This window comes from Leptonychotes weddellii, chromosome 6, assembly GCF_054177405.1.
Source record: "Leptonychotes weddellii isolate Sample4059 chromosome 6, ASM5417740v2, whole genome shotgun sequence".
Taxonomy (NCBI): domain Eukaryota; kingdom Metazoa; phylum Chordata; class Mammalia; order Carnivora; family Phocidae; genus Leptonychotes; species Leptonychotes weddellii.
This window is the reverse complement of record NC_138374.1, coordinates 8,086,594-8,091,780: the sequence shown is the minus strand read 5'-3', so window position 1 is coordinate 8,091,780 and position 5,187 is coordinate 8,086,594. Positions and strand designations below refer to the sequence as shown.

At 44.0% G+C, this 5,187-nt stretch overlaps 1 long non-coding RNA gene across 1 annotated transcript; it reads right to left on the bottom strand.

The window, feature by feature from the left end:
* Positions 1-2,951: 2,951 nt before the first annotated feature.
* LOC145722018 (uncharacterized) lies at positions 2,952-4,731 on the bottom strand. The gene is made up of 2 exons (XR_014146053.1): positions 4,468-4,731; positions 2,952-3,230 (listed from the first exon to the last, which is right to left on the bottom strand). It is a non-coding gene; the product is annotated as an uncharacterized LOC145722018 (long non-coding RNA).
* Positions 4,732-5,187: the final 456 nt, after the last annotated feature.

The window sequence follows — 5,187 nt, the reverse complement described above, 5'->3', positions numbered from 1 at the left end:
GAACGTTCAAGTGTGAATGCCATGGCTGCTGCTGAGCATTCCATGCTTTATGGATCAAAACGCACTTAACAGGGAGAAACCTGCAATCCAGAAACACCAATGGGTGGAGACAAAAAAAGCCCCAAGAGAAGCCTGCCCTCTCTAGCCAAAGGACGGGTAAAGTGGTAGCCAGGCGAGACCATGAGCCATGGGTAAAACTGTGGCCCTACCTCCAGCCCAGCCAACAAAGGTGAAGCGGGAGCTTAGACTTCCACCTGCCCCCAGGATCCCTTCCATCTTCCTTCCCCTCCCCAGGGTGCTATCACCTCTGCGCAGTAACCGGGGCCTCCCCAACACCCCCCATGTCAGTGGAGACCAGGTAGGGAGCCTGGGCTTCCAACCCCAGTGGGCAGGTATAAGCCACCCCTTTGAGACTACTCTGGGATGGTGTCAGAGGAGACCTCCTAGAGAGCCAAGACCTCTACCCCCCCAACCCAGAGGTAACGAGGTGACTCCACCTTCCCGGGGGGAGGGACAGCAGAGGCCACGAGGGTAGCCTGGCTTCCACCCTGCTCAGTAGAAATGAGGTGACCCTCCCATCTTGTTCGAACGTGCTGGTACTCCATTGCCCATTTTGCTTTTAGCCTTGCTGAAATGCTTCGTTAAACATGTCTCTTGAGGGGCGCCTGGGCGGCTCAGTCGGTTAAGCATCTGCCTTCAGCTCAGATTGTGATCTCGGGGTCCTGGGATCGAGCCTGCCTTGGGCTCCCTGCTCGGCGGGGAATCTGCTTCTTTCTCCCCCTCTCCCTCATGCCCTTTCTCTCTTTCTCTTAAATAAATAAATAAATAAAATCTTAAAAAAAAAAAAAAAAGTATGTCTCTTGAATACCACATGGAGTCAGAGTTGAACACCGTGAGACTTTCTGAAAATCCTGCACTTTTAGGAAGTGAGCGTGATGACCGCTCTGGTGTGACGCCCACATCTCCGCCCGGCGGAAGCAGTGGTTCTTCAGGCTGCCGGCGGTGTCGGGGGCTGCTGGCTCCCAGCCCCCTGCTCTGCAGGGATGCCCTCAGCTCAAGGCAGCTGCCCTGTGCACGTTCGCAGCCTTCAACCGATGACTGGTCGGTAGAGGCACTCATGTGGCCAGGACACCACGCCCCGGTGTGGGGGCATCTCTGAAGGGCTCCGGGGGGTGGCCGGGCTTTTTGCTGTCGCCGCTTCACCGTTCACCACCCCCTGCCCAGGCCTGCTTCCCTCCCCCCTTCCAGGGCTGGAGTCTAGGCACACGTCCCAGGAATCCTTCCGCCCACAAACCTCTCTACCAGAGGTTTCCTCCCGGGACCCAACGCATGACAGTCAGTACCAGGTATGGTCTGAGGGAGCAGTGATTCTCAAACAGAACTTGGGGGCTGCCCGTGGGGACTCATCACCAGCAGCGAGTGGAACACAGGTAGCCCCTGACCGCAGCTCATTTCCTCATTTAATCCTCACAACCTCAACACTTGGCGAGGGGAGGGGGGGCAGTTGCTACCTTCCCCGATTTAAATTGTGGAGATCAAGGCTGGAGGTGACCTGGCCAAGGTAACCCACCAGGTAAGTGGAAGGACTAAAGCCCAGGCCACCAACTCCAGACCTTTACTTACTTTACTGCAGTTTCTCCTGCAGAAAAAACCTTTCTGCTGTGTATTATTTGATACATGCATTGTATCCGATGCATTGGTATAACTCAATAGCTGCACTGCGAAGGGTTTTCTGACTCATGGTGATGTAGTTTTACACTGTCTCCTGAGTCACACTATGTGACAGTCTTCTTGGTGTTACACTGTCGTGCCTGGCGTGCCTCTGAGCAGCCCCCACGCCCAGCCGCCCACATAGGCTCAGCCAGCTCCTGGCAGAAAGATGGCGGGTGGGCCAGGGACCAGGCAGTTTTTAAAAGCTGTCGACTGAATTTGATTTGCCCATTCTAATTACGTTCTTAAGTGCTTTTACGTTAGGTTAGAGAAGAGCTTTGCAGTAGCTCCCTTTAGTCATACAGATGAATAGGGAGGGGACTCAACTGCATGGCCACTTGGGGCAAGTGCTTGGAAGATCCACATGGAAATATTGAAAAGAAAATGGGGAAGATGTGTTTTCATTTGGAGCTGGAAACCCAGCAGGCCCCTAACAACTTGTCTGATGAGGGCAGAGATGCTGTCTTCCTCGTGGCATACTCCCTGGGCACACTGTGTAGCCAATCCATGCATCTGGGACATTCTTGGGCATTCAGAAATGTGGTTGCCTCTTATATCAGAACCTGATATACATCCGTGGTGGTGTTGGGTGATGGGGTAGAGTTGTACTGTCCATCTAAGACAAAGAATTCAATATGATGTTTGGTATGGGTAAGATTAGTGCCCATCGAGGCCCTTGATACCGTAGATAGGAAAGTGTCAGTCAGAACGGACTACTCCTTGTTAGGATTACATTTGGCTTTGGTGTTTGATGGTAAATGGGAGGAGAATTGTTGTTTTCATTCATTAACCTAGAAACTATACAGAAGGCTCTCCTTTTATAGTCAGGTTCTTCTTCCCTGTTCTTAGATCATGAAATAGCTTTCTTCTTTCCAAAGCCCTTTCTGAGATGTGAATAAGTTGTAAAATGCTAAAGCTCTGCATTATAATGAATAAAACAAGATGGCAATTCTCTCCATCACACTTAGTTTCAGCAACTATAACCCTTGTATATGTTTCAAAAGGTAGCCTATTTGCATCTAGGAAACCAATACATCTAATGTTGAAGATTTAAGTAAAAACAACCTTCTTCTTTTCACCTAATGTTTACTGAGAATGTTTCACGCTTGTGACAAAGGACATTTCTAATTCATTTAATATGTTGGTGGCTTCAGTTCTTTAGCACGGACATAATGTTTGTTCATTTCAATCACCCCTGCAAGACAGCACACTCTGAACACGGTGACAGCAGGACCTGTGTGTCATTTTTATGGGGTTCTCCCTAATTTATTCATAATGTGTAGCCATGAGGCAGCATTTCCTTTGGCATTTGGGAGAAATGTGTCTCACTGAAGGCTGAACCGGTTAGTTAATATTCTGAAGCTTCTGGTATCTGTAGTCTGTTCCCTGATTCACAAAATGCCTCGCTATGATCACCACCAGAATCACGACATTCAGAGCAAGGACCATGAATGAAAACAGATGCAGACTGTCGAAAGGTTGATTCTGAGTTTCTTCTCTGTGTATTTGATCCTGAAATCCTGTAATTGGAAACCAGACAAAAATCATTTAAAGAAAAGTATTACTTGGCATTACAAAATTTTCATGAATGTGTATCTCTCCATAGCCTACGAATCTTAGGCATCAATGAATATGTGCTATTTAATGCCAAAACAACATACAGGAACTGCTAGCAACTATTTCAATTAGTTTATGTTTCTGTTTAATTTAAAAGCCAAGATGTCCTTACATTTGTTTGTTTAAATAGTTAATTTGTTTCCCTGACATAAGGTGAGAAACTTGTGGAATTCAAGTATCAAAATCAAACAACTGCAGGTTCATCTATTGATAGTCACTATCTCCCATAGTCACCAAAATATATTTGATTGATGGAGAAACAACTAGTTTCTTCTCTTCAAACAGGAAAAGGGTACTCTTCTAATGTGCATGATATTTCTATAACTTTCGTTCACAAATTTTCAACTAATTTAGACTAATATCCATAGATGCATCATCTTTTTAGTGACTGTGTTTATAAAATTACTGGATTTAATTTTTGTTTGTGTTCTTTTGTTTTTGTCATAGAAATATTTTGCTACAAACTAGACTCCTACTCCTTCCCAAACCATTCAAATAATAATAAAGACAGAGGTCATAAGATTCTCTTATGCCAGGGTCATTTTCATATGAGATAAATTCTTATAAACAGTTTTCATGTAATTATAGTCTATCGAAGCCATTCAGCCGTGGCTTGTCCTTGGGCATTCGCTATCACTCTGTTATGGGACCTGGCAGGGCTCATTTTTCCATCCTTTAAAAAAGAAGCGGGGCTGTGTTGAAAATATAGTATTTTCTCTGTTTTAGAAAAAATTGCTTTTTTTCCCCCAAAAGGTGATTTGTGTGAGATGCTGGTTCATCTGATTTTACTCATTTAGGAATTAAAATACATTGCTTTTGATTCTGTTATCTGCCATGGTGTGTCTGTAAGTCAGGAAGCTAAGAGAAACTATTGTTTTTAGAAGTGAGGACATTACATTTATACTCAAAAGCCATGCGAATAATGGTGAATTATCAGTGCATCATATGCTTAAAAGGTACATGGTTTTCATTTTATCAACTAATAGAAAGAAAAATTAATCTTGTGTGCTCACCTTATTTAGGGCTTTGTTACAAATATCATAAATCTCTAAACTGTACATGCTTAAGAAGGAATACATTTCAGCAGAATTTAATGAACCATGAGGTGTTCTTAGATCATGAAATAGCTTTTTTTCTTACCTGGATTTCCACTTGCACTTCGATCCCTTTTCAGACGAATAGGTCCTATGACAGAATCAGTCTTCCATTTGTATGAAGAAATGTCTCGTTTCCTTCGAGAGACACAGCCCTGGTTGCAGCGAGACTGAGGGTCACTATGATCACATATCAAAATCTTACACTGCAGATATACGGAGCCCAGACTTCTCAAGAATTTAAAGGCATTAAATTGGAATCTTCCATAGTGTCCAGATAAGGGATAAATCTTACAAGTCTCATCTTGATTACATCTGTAACAGAATTTATGGCACATTTAGAAAATTCACAGTTTGGTCTTTTCAATATCGAAAAGAGAGGATACAAAGTTTTCTTTGAATGGTGTGATTCATGGGTCAAAACTTTCTCTAGAAAAAAATGTCTTCCATCCAAGTACAAACTAGGCCTGGACCTGCTTAGCTTCTGAGATCAGATGAGATCAGGTGCATTGTGTAAGTGATGAATCGCTAAATTCTACTCCTGAAACCGATATTACACTATATGCTAACTAACTAGAATTTAAATAAAAATTTAGAGAGGAAAAAAATTAATTAAAAAAAAAAGAAAGAGGGGGCGGAGCAAGATGGCGGAGGAGTAGGAGACCTGGATTTCGTCTCCTCTCAGGAATTCAGCTGGATAGGGATCAAACCATTCTGAACACCTACAAACTCAACAGGAGATGGAAGAAAAGAAGAGCAGCAACTC